Source organism: Hippopotamus amphibius, chromosome 7 (assembly GCF_030028045.1).
Source record: "Hippopotamus amphibius kiboko isolate mHipAmp2 chromosome 7, mHipAmp2.hap2, whole genome shotgun sequence".
In the NCBI taxonomy this organism is placed as follows: Eukaryota; Metazoa; Chordata; class Mammalia; order Artiodactyla; family Hippopotamidae; genus Hippopotamus; species Hippopotamus amphibius.
Window position 1 is genome coordinate 89,636,504 of NC_080192.1, and position 14,623 is coordinate 89,651,126.

Sequence of the window (14,623 nt, forward strand, 5' to 3'; positions counted from 1 at the left end):
AAAGGCCTTCAATAAATATGTTTGTTGATTAATTTTAGCATGTCAGTGACCTCGACACATGTATTCTAGGTGGAAACTTTCATTTCTGCTTCTAAAACATCAGGAAAGATTTTGCTAAAAGGACCCTTGGTGAAGAGACAGTATAAAAGATTTGCAAAGTGGAGATGGATTGAAGGTTTTCTCATTCTACACTCTTACCTTGTCAAAAAAACACTGTCACTAAAACTGAAAAAGATTTTTTTTAAGTCATTTGTGGAGGACTTCTCTGGTGCCGCAGTGGTTAAGAATCTGCCTGCCAATGCACGGAACACGGGTTCAATCCCTGGTCCGGGCAGATCCCACATGCCACAGAGCAACAAAGCCCCTGCGCCACAGCTGCTGAGCCTGTGCCCTAGAGCCCGTGAGGCACAACTACTGAAGCCCACACCCCTGGAACCCATGCTCCTCAACAAGAGGAGCCACTGCAATGAGAAGCGGGCACATCACAACCAAGAGTAGCCCCCGATCTCTGCATCTAGAGAAAGGCGGAGCACAGCAACCCAGACCGAAAGCAGCCAAAAAGAAAAAGTCATTTGTGGAAAATTGTTGCCATGTATAGAAAGTAATATAAGGAACATTTATTCAAAGAAGTGTTCAAGAAAGCATTCCACCTTAAGAAGAAGTGTTCAAGAAAGCAGTCCACCTTAGGAAGGAGTGTTCAAGAAAGCAGTCCACCTTAAGAAGTAGTGTTCAAGAAAGCAGTCCACCTTAGGAAGGAGTGTTCAAGAAAGCAGTCCACCTTAGGAAGGAGTGTTCAAGAAAGCAGTCCACCTTAGGAAGCTAAACACTAAGATTCTCTCCTTGACCAAACTCTAGCCAGGGCCTCTTCTCAACAGGGCCTCAACCTTAGCATATAAAAGGCTAATGTAGTTTACAACAGCTCAAAGCCGCATCCTTCGAATAAGCCTAGCTTCCCTTAAAGTGCCTATCTGAGAAAACGCAAGGCTGCCAAAAAAACTGTGTTGGTTCCAGCTAACAAGTGAAGATAGAGCTGCTTAACTTCTTCTTCTTCTTTTTTTTTATTTAAGCTCTTTATTGGAATAAAATTGCTTTACAATGCTGTGCCAATTTTTAAGATACAGCAAAATGAATCAGCTGTATTTTTACACATATCAGAGCTGCTTAACTTCTAGTCTTTGTGGAAGGACAGGAGGCTAAATTTGATAAGCAGCAATTAACAAAAGCAGAGGGGTTTCACTTGCCTAACAGCTGCTTCTCAACTTTTCTAATCTTTCACTTGCCTGTCTCTGCTGGGCCTCTGCTCATCCTCCAACCGCCATTCCCTCATTCTCCTTTTAAAACATGAGATTACCTTTGTACAAATCAAAGTTGATTTCTACAATTCACACTGGACCTTTCCCTATTGCAATAGTATATTATTGATTAAAATTTAAATATTGACAGGTGTCCGGCTTTGTATTCACACTGGACTTCTCCCCAGTGAAATAGTATAGTACTGACAAAAGTCAAAATTTAACTAGTGTATGCTTTGTCTTCGACAACACTCAAATCAATAATTCTGCAATGTCTCCAGGTTTTTTTTTTCATTGCAACTACCTTGAAGAAATTCATGTTCATATGTTACTTCCATACATCTCATTTTTACATAAAACATGTTTACATAAAACGTGAACATTAGGTAAATCAAAAAAGGGAAAGCAAGTGCCATTGGTCAAAAAAGCACACGTGAAGAGATGCTCAACTCTAGTAGTAGTTTAGACGAATGCAACTGCAAACAAGAAGATATCAGTTTTCATCAATCATACTGGGAAAAATTAATAAGAATAATAACATCTTAATGCAAAAAAAAAAAGGTGGGGCTTCCTTGGTAGCACAGTGGTTAAGAATTTGCCTGCCAATGCAGGGGACATGGATTAGATCCCTGGCCCAGGAAGAGCCCACATGCCATGGAGCAACTAAGCCCGTGCACCACAACTACTGAGCCTGCACTCTAGAGCCCTCGAGCCACAACTACTGAGCCTGAGTGCCACAACTACTGAAGCCTGTGCACCTAGAGCATATGCTCTGCAACAAGAGAAGCCACTGCAGTGAGAAACCCATGCACCACAACAAAGGGCAGCCCCTGCTCTCTGCAACTAGAGAAAGCCCACACACAGCAATGAAGACCCAACGCAGCCAATAAATAAAAATAAATAAATAAATAACTTTATTTTTTTAAAAATGAGATGGAATAGATACAGATCTCATGTACTGACTTTGTTGGTGGGGGTATGAATGACAAAACTTGTCAAAGCAATTGTTTATTAAGATACATAAAGAGATAATATTGAATTCATAAATCCCATGTTTGGAAATCTATTGTACAGAAAGAGAATAATCTGTCATAAAGTTATATGTACCAGGATGCTTACTGCAACATTGTTTGTAGTTGGGGGGAGGGGAACAGGTGTAAAATACTAGCAGACATAAGGGAGAATACACAATGGGGGAGAGACAACCTCTTCAACAAATGATAATTGGAAAACTGAACTGCTACATTCAAAAGAATCAAACTGGACTACTCTCTCACTCCATGCACAAAAATAAATTCAAAATGAATTAAAGACATAAATGTATAACCTGAACCATAAAACTTCCAGAAGAAATCATAGGCAGTAAGCTCTTTCGCATCCATCTTAGTAATATTTTTTGGATATGTTTCTTCAACCAAGGGAAACAAAAGCAAAAATAAACAAATGGGACTATATTGAAGTTAAAACTTTTGTACAGCGAAGCAAACTGTCAACAAAACAAAAAGCTACCTACTGAATCAGAGAAGATAGTTGCAAATGATATATCCAACAGGGTGTTAATATCCAAAATATATAAAGAATATATGCAACTCAACATGCAAAAAAAAGAAAAAAAGAAAACTCAACTGGGAAATGGGCAGAGGCTCTGAATACATATTTTTCCAAGTAAGACAAAAGGCACATGACCAACAGGCACATGTAAAGAGGGTCGACTTTACTAATCATCAAAAAAATACAAATCAAAACCACCGTGAGACCACCTCACACCTGTTAGAATAGCTACTATTAAAAAGATAACAAGTGAAGTGTTGGCAATAACAATGCATGGAAAAAAGGAAATCCTCTTGTACTTTGGTGGGAATGTAAATTGGTGCAGTCACCATGGAAAACTGTTGCTCAAAAAATTAAAATAGGGCTTCCTAGGTGGCGCAGTGGTTAAGAATCCACCTGCCAATGCAGAAAACATGGGTTCAATCCCTGCTCCAGCAAGATCCCACATGCTGCGGAGTGACTAAGCCCGTGTGCCACAACTATTGAGCCTGCGCTCTAGAGCCCGTGAGCCACAACTATTGAGCCCATGTGCTGCAACTACTGAAGCCCACGCGCCTAGAGCCCGTGCTCTGCAGCAAGAGAAGCCACAGCAATGAGGAGCCCGCGCACCACAACGAAGAGTAGCCCCCACTCACCTCAACTAAAGAAAGCCCGCGCACAGCAAAAAAAGACCCAACACAGCCAATAAAATAAATAAATAAACAAATTTATTTAAAACAAAACACACATACACACCCCTCCCCTCCCCACCACAAAGGAAAAAAAAATTAAAATAGAAATGCCAATGATCCAGCAATTCCGTTACTGGTTATTTATCCCCCCAAAACAAAAACACTAATTAGAAAACATGTATGCACCATTAAGTTCATTGAAACACTAATTAGAAAACACATATGCACCACTAAGTTCATTGCACCATTATTTATAACAGCCAAGATATGGAAGCAAGCAAAGGCCATCAGTAGATGAATGAATAAAAGAGATATTGCATATGTATATGCATATATATGTAATGGAATATATATATACAATGGAATATTACTCAGGTCAGAGTATAACTTTGATAAGCATCAGTTAATGAAAACAGAAGTGTTTCACCTGGACTAATCCCTGCTTCCCAATGTTTTTAATCTTACACTTCCCTGACTCTACTGGGCCCCTGTTTATCTCCCTCCCTGTTTCCTCTTTCTTCTTTTAAACCAGACTATCAACTCTACACAAATCAAAGCTGATTTGTACAATTCACACTGGACTTTTCCCTACTACAATAGTATATCACTGATTAAAATTTAAGCATTAAGTTGAGTCTGGCATTGTTTATCAATGACAGCACTCAAGTCAATAATCCTGACACTGCTCCATGGGTTTTTGTTTTCATTTTGGGGGTTTTTTTGCTTGTCTTTGAAACTACCTTGAAAAAATTCATTTCATAACTACTCTCATTTTCTTCTTATTCTGAATAGTCCAAATGATAGTTATTCTATCTTAGGGGAGGAAAAGGAAATTCAGAGGCAATACAAAAAAAGATAAACATATTTGACTACATAAAACATAAGGATTTTCAGATAGCAAGAGATAGAATTTTGAAAGTTAAAAAAAAACAGTGCATGAGAATGAATATTTGCTGCTAAAATTACAGACAAGATGGTGGTTGATATCACAGACATACAAAGAGCTCTACAAATGGATACAAAGAGGTAAACAACTCAATATAAATACAGACTAAGTACATGAGTAGGCAAATCACAAAACAAAGAGCAAGTACCATTCGTCAAAACACACACACGCACGCACACACACGCATGCGCACGCACGCACACACACGCACGCGCACGCGCACGCGCGCACACACACAACGGGATGATCAATTCCGGTAGTACTTTAGACAAATGCAAATTCAAACAAGGAGATACCAGTTTTCATCACTCATACAAGAGTTAGGAAGACTAATAACATCTTTTTTAAAATAAATAAATAAATTTATTTATTTATTTATTGGCTGCATGGGTCTTCATTGCTGTGCACCGGCCTTCTCTACTTGCAACGAGCAGGAGCTACTCTTCATTGTGTTGTGCAGACTCCTCATTGTGGTGGCTTCTCTTGTTGTGGAGCACGGGCTCTAGGCGCAGGGGCTTCAGTAGTTGTGGCACATGGGCTCAGTAGTTGAGGCGCACGAGCTTAATTGCTCCACAGCATGTGGGATCCTCCCAGACTAGGGATTGAACCCATGTCCCCTGCATTGGCAGGCGGACTGTTAACCACTGTGCCACCAAGGAAGTCCCAAGACTAATAAGATATTAATGCAAGAGAAAATAAGGTGGACTGGGTGGAATTCTCAGGTACTGAGTTTTGGTGGAGGTGTGAATAACTAAAACCTTTAAAAGACAATTATTTATTAAGATATATAGAGAGACACCATTTAATTCATAAATCCCATGTTTGGAAATCTACAGAAATAAAAGAATCAGTCATAAGGATAAATGTACAATGATGCTTATTGCAACATTGTTTGTACAGCAGCTGAGCCTGCGTGCCACAACTACTGAAGGCTTCATGCCTAGAGCCCATGCTCCACAGCAAGAGAAGCCACCACAATAAGAAGCCTGCTCATCGCAACGAAGAGCAGCCCCCACTTGTCACAACTAGAGAAAGCTCGTGTGCAGCAACGAAGATCCAATGCAGCCAAAAAAAAAAGGAAGAGAGAGGGCCCAAATAAATACAATCAGAAATAAAAAAGGAGAGGTTACAACCAATGCCACACAAATACAGAGGATCATTAAAAAGTACTATGAACAATTATGTGCCAATTAAATGGACAACCTAAAAGAAATAGACAAATTCCAAGGAACATGCAATATCCTAAGACTGAATCATGAACAAATAGAAAGTATGAACAAACCAACTACCAGTAATGAAATTGAAATAGAATAGAATAGAAAAACTCCCAACAAATAAAAGCCCAGGACCAGATAACTTCACAGATGAATTCTATCAAATGGTTAGAGAACAGTTAACACCTATCCTTCTCAAACTATTCCAAACACTTGTGGAGGAAAGAATGCATCCAATCTCATTTTACAAGGCCAAAATCACCCTGAAAACAAACAAGAGAAAGATATCACACAAAAAAGAAAATTACCCGCCAATATCATTGATGAACATAAAAATGTTCAATGAAATATTAGCAAACCAAATTCAACAATACATTAAAAGGATCATACACCTTGAACAAGTGAGCTTTATCCCAGGGGTGGAAGTATGGTTTAATATCTGATAATCAATCATATTATATACCACATTAACAAATCAAAAAATAAAAATAAGATCATCTCATAGATGCAGAACACCTTTGGACAAAATTGAACATTTATTTATGATTAAATCTCTCAACAAGGCACACTTAGAAGGAACATACCTCAACACAATAAAGACCATATATGACACACCCATCGCTACCATCATACTCAATGGTAAGAAGTTAAAAGCCTTTCCTCTAAGATCAGGAGCAAGACAAGAATGACCACTTTCACCACCCTTATTTGTAATATTAAGACTATTAGCCACAGCAATCAGGTAAGAAAGACAAATAAAAGAAATACAAAGTGGAAATAAAAAAGTAAAATTGTCACTGTTAGCAGATGACATGATACTATACACAGGCCTAAAGTCATCACCAGAAAACTATGGAGCTTATCAAAGAATTCAGTAAAATTACAGGATCCAAAATGAATATCCAGATATCTGCTGCATTTATCACTAACAACAAACAACCAGAAAGGGAAAATAAGAAAACAATCCCCTTTGCAGTTTCATAAAAAAGAATAAAATATCTAGGAATAAATCTAACTAAAGGAGTAAAAGACCTGTACTTGGAAAATTATAAGATATTGATGAACGAAATTGAAAATAACACAGATGAAAAGATATATCATGTTAATGGCTTGGAAGATTCCATATTGTTAAAATGAACATACTACCAAGGCAATTTACAGACTCTATGCAATCCCTATCAAAGTGCCAGTGCCATTTTTCACAAAACTAAAACAAACTAATTTTAAAACTTGTGTGGAAACACAAAAGACTCCAAATAGCCAAACCAATCTAAAGAAAGATGAACAGAGCTGCACATATCATGCTTCTTGCTACAAAGCCACAGTAATGAAAACAGTATGGTAATGGCACCAAAAACAGACACATAGATCAATGCAACAGAATAGAGAGCCCAGAAATGAACCTACACTTATATAAGCAATTAATCTATGACAAAGGAGGCAAGCATATAAATGGGGGAAGGACAACCTCTTCAACAAGGTTTTGGGAAAACTGGACAGCTGCATGCAGAAGAATCAAACTGGACTACTCTCTAACACCATGCACAAAAATAAATTCAAAACAGATTAAAGATCTAAATGTAAAACCTGAAATCATAAAACTTTTTGAAGAAAACATACAGTTCATTGACATTGGTCTTAGCAATATCTTTTTGGATGTTTCCTCAGGCAAGGGAAACGAAAGCAAAAAGAAATAAATGGGATAACATCAAACTACAGACTTTTGCACAGAGAAAAAAATTACCAACAAAATGAAAAGGCCACCAACTGAACCGGAGAACATATTTGCAAATGATATATACAACAAGGGGTTAATATCCAAAATACACAAAGAACTCACACAACTCAAAATCAAAAAAATATTAAAAAATAGTCAGAGGACCTGAACAGACATTTTTCCAAAAAGGATATACAAATTATCAACAAGCACATGAAAAGATGCTCAACTTCACAAACCATCAGGGAATGCACATCAGAATCACAATGAGATATCACCTCGTACCTGTCAGAATGGGTATTATCAAAATGAAAAGAAATAGGGAATTCCCTGGTGGTCCAGTGGTTAGGACTCTGTGCTCTCATTGCTGAGGGCCAGTTTCAATCGCTGGTTCAGGGAACTAAGATCCCACAAGCCAAGAGGCATGGCCAAAAGAAAAAAAAAAAAAAAAAAGGCAACAAATAACAATTGTTGGTAAGGATATAGAGAAAAGGAAACCCTTGTACACTGTTGGTGGGCACGTAACCTGGTGCAGCCACTATGGTAAACAGTTTGGATATTCAGAAAAGAAACTTACAGAATTCCCCAGCAGTCCAGTGGTTAGGACTCTGCACTTTCACTTCTGAAGGCCCAGGTTCAATGCCTAGTCAGGAAACTAATCCCGCAAGCCGTGGGTGCAGCAAAAAAAAAAAAAAAAAAATTGCAATAGAACTACTATATAATCCAGCTGCTTCACTTCTGAGTATTTATCAGAAAAAAACAAAAGGCTAATTCAAAAGGATATGTGCACCCTCATGTTTATTGCAGCATTATTTACAGTAGCCAAGATATGGAAGCATTTTAAGTGCCCATCAATAGATAAATGGATAGAGAAGATATATATATATAGTATATATATATATATATAAAATATATATATAATATGTATATAGTAATTATATACATTATATAATTATAGTATCTAATATATACTTATATATATCTATTTCTTTCTATATATACTTATTTTATATATTCATTGCATATAGTAATTACATATTAGATATTCCTCCCTATATACTGTGTAGCTAGGAATATATTATGTATAATATATATAAAGGAATATTACTGAGCCAGAAAAAAACAATGTAATCATGACATGTGTGACATCATAGATGAACCCAGAGGGGATTATGCTAAGTGATATAAATCAGACAATGAAAGATAAATACTGTACGATTTCACATATATGCAGAATCTAAAAAACAAATGAACAAACATAAAACAGAAATAGAGGTATAGATACAAAGAATGAACAGGCAGTTGTCAGAGGAGAGGAGGTCATGGGGTGGAGTGAAATAGGTGAGGGAGATTAACAAGTACAAAATCAAAAAAACAGGTGGAACCTGAACGTGTGTCATTGAATGCCACTTGTGGTCATTTATTCAATTTACCATTGAATAAATTGTGGCATATTCTATGGACTCTGCAGCTTTTAAAATAACAATTGATGAGATCCATATTAGTTGAATTAGAGAATATCTACAATGTAAGTTTAAGTGAGAAAAGAAAGTTGCAAGTAGTATCCATGGTGTAACCACATTTTTTAAGATAACAAAACCCCAAAGTACTTATATACATATGCATCTGTATGCATATCACGTAAGATGTGGAATCTTAACAGACTAATGGGGGGAAGATGAGGTGATTATTAATCATTTCCCTATTTATCTACATTGTTTCATTTGTGACAGTGAGCATGTATTACTCTTCTGAAAATAAAACAATGTCCTTTAAGAAAAAGTAAAAAAAAAAAAGAGAAATCTTCTAAGGAAGAACATAGAAAAAGGACCAGTGTGGCTAACAGGGGCCAAAAAAATGGGGCGGGCAGTCATGACAGACCTGGGGTTTAGTCACATACTGTGTTCTTAGAAAAATCACCAACGAAAGCTTTAAAGACATCTATTTTGCTAAGGGTCCTACTTAAAAAGCCTCAATCAAGAAACTCCAATGACAGCCAATCATCGATCACGCTGGGAGGACTTGTGGTCAGTCTGCAAGGGCCATCCAGTCCCTTACAAGTCTCCCACCTATGGCTTCTGAGGTTTTCGCTTTTAAAAATCCCTCAATCCCTCCACACCCTGGGAACACAATTTCAGTTTCAGATGAGGGCTGCATATCCCCGGTTTGCAAACCTTGTGAACAATAAAGCTGTCTTTTTGCTTCAAGATAACCCTGATTCTTTTCTGGAAGTTATTTCTAATTTAGGGCAACACTGTTGTAACTTTGATACTTTATTAAAGTTTTTAATAAAGCTTTTAAAATAAATATAATAATAAAATAATAAAGTTTTAATAAACTTTTCAAAGCTTAAAAATACTCCCTATATCCATAGAAGGATTTATTTGGCAGAAAAAAAGGGAATTAAGTATTGATACAGGCTATAACATAGATGAACTGTAAACGTATAATGCTAAGTGAAATAAGCCAGATACAAAGGACCACATGTTGTATGACTCCATTTATATTGATGAAATAATATTATTTTTAAGGCAGGACCAGAAAATTTTTAAACATAAAATTATCTGTGTGCTTGTTTGGGCTACTACCCCTCTTGCACTGTGCATCTGTTTGATACATTAACCAGATCTTCTTAGAAGACGTAGGAATGCCTGCTCAGCCGTAAAAATATTTTTCTCCCGGCTCCAGCAAGGTAACTTCTTAGGATATAACATTCATCTTTTAATCTTGTAAGGGGTCACCAATGACCCACTTCTCGCCTTATACAAGCAGATCTGAACAACGTAGACTGTCAATACATCATTTGATGTATAACCTTTTGTCTCCAAAATATATATAATTGTGTTTAACTTATAATGGTCAGAATAGTGCTCAGAGCTTTCTGAAAGACTGTCTCCTGGGTTATAATCCTTAGATGGGCTCGAATAAATTTCTTTATTTCCTTCTTAGATTGACTATTAATGATTTTTCATAGACATTTGCATGGCATAGCCAGCAGGATATCAGAGACACCCAACAGAGGACCCCTGCAGTCTACTCTGAGCAGGTTGGTGTTCAGTACCAGCTCAGGCACTTTGAGTTCCCCTGGCTTCTCTGTACTTGGCAAGTGTTCCAGTGAGTTCTCCTGATATCCAGATCTTATTGTTTTAAGTGATGATCCTAAAAATTTTATTCAAGTTGTTTTTACTTAAGACTTGGAGTCTTAAGGAGCCCTGGTGCATTTCCTAGGCAGGGATTTGGGGAATCTGGGTGGGAGGCTCAGGGAAACATAGGTGGCCAGGTTTTTGTTAAATTTGGCTTAACTGAAAAACAAGTAGGTATATGGTCTGAACAAACTGCTAGTGAAATGAGACTGAATTATTCTGCTCCAAAGAAAAGGGACATTTGCTTCTTCTGGCCACAAGGTGTCCTCAGGCAACTGAGAACCTAGTGGAAGTATCTGAGGGTTAATCCTTGCAACATGGAGCAGTCTCACAGGGAATCACAGTACAACCATTAAGTAAATTCTGCTCTTCCTGAGACACATGATGTAAAGACTGGTCATCTAGTGCTCTGAGCACCCAAAGCAGTTTTAGACTGTCAGAGGGGAAAAGAGAGATGCATAAAAGAGTCAAACCAATCCAAGGTTAACACTTTCAGAGTTAGACTCAGAAGCAGCACACATCCAATCCACCACACTGTTCTCAGAAGGTGTTCAGATCATATCTGAATTAGGCTACCAAATTAATAATGGGCAATTGTTCCTCAAAGGCCAACCGCTCCCTGACAGACAGGAACTTATGGGAACCCCAGCTGGGCTTATGTGTAACACGTATGGAAATGATACTTGCAAATGCTTACTTAGTTGGCAACTGAGGAAAGTTGAACCCTGAAAATGACCAAGATGGGACTCTTTTGACATTCCCAAACTGGCTTAAATATGAACCTGATATGCCAGCTTGATAAACATCTTGTCAGAATTCGGACCCAAAGGGAACAAGTTCTTCTAGGAGGAACTTGCTTTTCTCTCCCTATGCCTTGAGATGTAAATGCTTTACCAGGGCTCTCAGGGACTCTTACCTTACTCTTACCTAAACCATCTCCAATTCTTGAGACTGAGAGGAAACAAAATGGAAAACAGGCCTTCTTAAACTCATGAAAATAAGCTTAACTTACTCTAATTGTTATTTACAAACATGAGTTTATATTGTAATGCCTGATTCATGACTAGATTTGAAAATGAAGCTATGAGATCTCTGGTTGTGTCTCTCTATTTGTGTATGTTATAGATATGACATACCTTTACCGTCAGTTGACTTTACCAAAATTAACTTGTAGATTAGCTCTAATTGGCTTAAAGAAAACTAAGCCAATTAAATAGACTTTAATAGCCAATTAAATAAATTATTATGTAGATACTCAGAAATATAAAAGAAACTAACCCAAATGAGTTTCAGGTTGACATGATCTGGAAAATATTCAATGCTTAATTAATATTTGGTGTCAAAATTAGTTTAATTTTTTTTGTTTGATTAATACAGATATGTCTTTGGAACCACCAACATTAAGTACCTAAAAGTCAAATAAGACCTCATTATCTCTGTTAAAAAAATTAGTCAGCAAGAAAAAGAACTTGATTTGATGAAACCAAGTTTCTTTGTCAATTGTACTGTAGTTAGATCTTTAACTGTAACTTTTAAAGTCTTTTGTCATTTATAGACAGCTATTGTTGTACTCATGTTTTTGGTAAAAAAAAAATGCTTCATCTTCAAGAATATTCATAGAAAAGAACTTTGGACAAGTACAGGTTTCTGATAACTTTCAAATCACAATGCTAATCTGGGTAAGGGATTAAAGAATTCTAATGGAAAATGAGATGGCTTCATAAACAGTTAACAGATGCTCAGGATCAACAAGAATTAGCTACATAGGACTGAGTGAACTGATAATATGGTTATAATTTTTATGGCTTTTTGCCTGAAACATTCTAATCTTTGTTTTCCAGTTTTAAGGAAATCTTTCCCCTTAAGCTAATTATGACATATAGCAACTTGATAAGTTGTACCTTTTTAAGCACAATTGAAATATTATCTTTTCTCTCTACCTGATCACTCCAGAATTTGGAAACTCTTAGTAAATATTCTTATTCTTAGGCAATAAAGTTATTTGCATAAGTTCGATAAGAATCTGTTCTCCTTATAACATGGCTTTGACTGGAACGTCATATTACAGAATATGCATAGAGTCAGATATGACCAAACAGCTTTAAAGAACTAAGTGAACTTTATGGAACTATAAAACCCCTTGGAAAACAACCTGCTACCCTGCTTTCAGGGTTCTCAGCAGCCTTACCAGGTAAATAAAGAAGTCCACCTCCTGGCTGGTGCAGGAATTGCAAGATATTTTGGGGACTTCAAGAAGAGAGGAATTTATCCAAATCTATAGATACTGCAGGCAGAATCTGATAGCAAGCCCTTGATGTGGCTTCCTGCCCTTGGGAGGCCTTCTAAAAGTTCAACCTGAGATTCCTTATGAAAACTTCCAGCAAAGCCAATTTAAAGAGCCTATATAATCAATTACAGTTATGTAAATAATCAGGACAAGTTTATTGAAACCAGGATTATTTTGCAAACAAATTAGTCTTAATTTGGTGGAAATGAGAATAATTTTAGAGAGAAAAAATTATGTTTCAGCAGTATAACTTTGTGGATATTAAATTCTAATGTTGTTCAATTGTCTTTGGGGTTTTATGTTTACTACCTAAGACTCACTTCCTGAATGTCTCCTCATTACTATATTATATTTTTGTAAAGTTTTGTTAAATTTTTAAAGGGCATTCTAAGTTTCTTTCTGAAGCTTATCCTAGTACTCTATCTTGGGGTGAAGATCAGGTGCCCCATGACCTGCAACCAGGCACATTACACATACTGGGAAAGACATTATTTAAAGGACTATCCCCAGGCTTCTCTGGTGGCTCAGTGGTTAGAACCTGCCTACCAGTGCGGGGACACGGGTTCCAGCCATGGTCCGAGAAGATTCCACATGCTGCAAAGCAACTAAGCCCGTGCACCACAACCACTGAGCCTGCACTCTAGAGCCCACGAGCCACAACCATTGAACCCACGTGCCGCAACTACTGAAACCCGTGTGCCTAGAGCCTGTGCTCTGCAACATGAGAAGCCACCGCAATAGGAAACCCACACACTTCAATGAAGAGTAGCCCCCTCTCTCTGTAATTGCAGAAAGCCCATGCGCAGCAACAAAGACCCAATGCAGCCAATAAAAATAATAATAATAAAATAAAATAAATTAATTTTTTTAAAAAAGGACTATCCCCAACCTAGATGGAAAGACCCTTAGCAGGTACACTTAACTAGTTCATGCACAGTAAAACTGAAGGAAATTGACTTTTGGATTCTTATTTCCCACTTAAAAATGACTTGCACTGGGCCGGTAGTTCTCAAATAGAAGAGAAACTGCATTCACACTAGGACAAGAAGGCAATGACATCAGAAGTATAGACAGCTATCCTGAGATGCTGGACCTGACTTGTACGATCATTTGCAGTGTTTTATTGATTTCTTGGACTTTTGCATATATCAATTTTTTTTCCTATCATGGGCACAAATTCTATGTAGAGTTTAAAATTAATTCAACTTTTGGTTTTATCATCAATAACCTATGTCCAATTCTTCTGGGTGTACCCTGGTGGATTTCTCTTCTCCAAGGCTCTAATTGGATGGGCCCTTAGAAATTTCTTCTTAGAAGAAAGATACTCTAGGACTATGCAACCTACCATTGATACCACTAAGTGGGACTCTCTTATCCAGCCAATTAATGACATTTGTTTGGAATCTGGCCACTCCTTTTCACTAGATGTTAAATATGTTAGCATTTAAATATATTAAATCCAGGATCCAGTGGATTTATGAAATAAATTTATGGCCTTGGCTCTCCCCAGCTTGGTTAGGAAGATGCACAATTGGTTTTACTCACACTCAATGCCACCTAGAGGTAGCCTTTGATACTGGCCCTGCCAGTCTGTCTTTGATGTGAACACACTGGGATCAATCAGTCTTGGTATGATCATTTGGCCAGGATATTTTTTCCTTCACTTGGAATAGAAGATGTCGTTATTCACAGAGGCTTTAAGAAAATTCACCCAGCAAGCCCTAAATGATAGTAACCAAGCCATTAGCTTGCTCATTTCAGAAGTTTCCATGATGAGAAAAGATGTCCTACAAAATCTGATG